This window comes from Daktulosphaira vitifoliae, unplaced genomic scaffold (assembly GCF_025091365.1).
Source record: "Daktulosphaira vitifoliae isolate Bord-2020 unplaced genomic scaffold, ASM2509136v1 Scaffold_1, whole genome shotgun sequence".
Taxonomy (NCBI): domain Eukaryota; kingdom Metazoa; phylum Arthropoda; class Insecta; order Hemiptera; family Phylloxeridae; genus Daktulosphaira; species Daktulosphaira vitifoliae.
This window is the reverse complement of record NW_026099572.1, coordinates 75175377-75175595: the sequence shown is the minus strand read 5'-3', so window position 1 is coordinate 75175595 and position 219 is coordinate 75175377.

Genomic DNA, 219 nt, shown 5'->3' with positions numbered 1-219 from the left:
ATAGACGCTTGATGTCATTAAAACAAAAAAAATTATTTATTCTACTTAATAAAGGCAAATTATAAAAAATATGCTTTTAACATAGTTCAAAACTGTAAAAATAATTTAAACAAAAAGGAAACACAAAATATATTCTAGTTTAAAAAATATGAAATATTTAATAAAATAATCATTTATAATATTGTTATAAACATGGATTATTTCATTAATATTTTACTA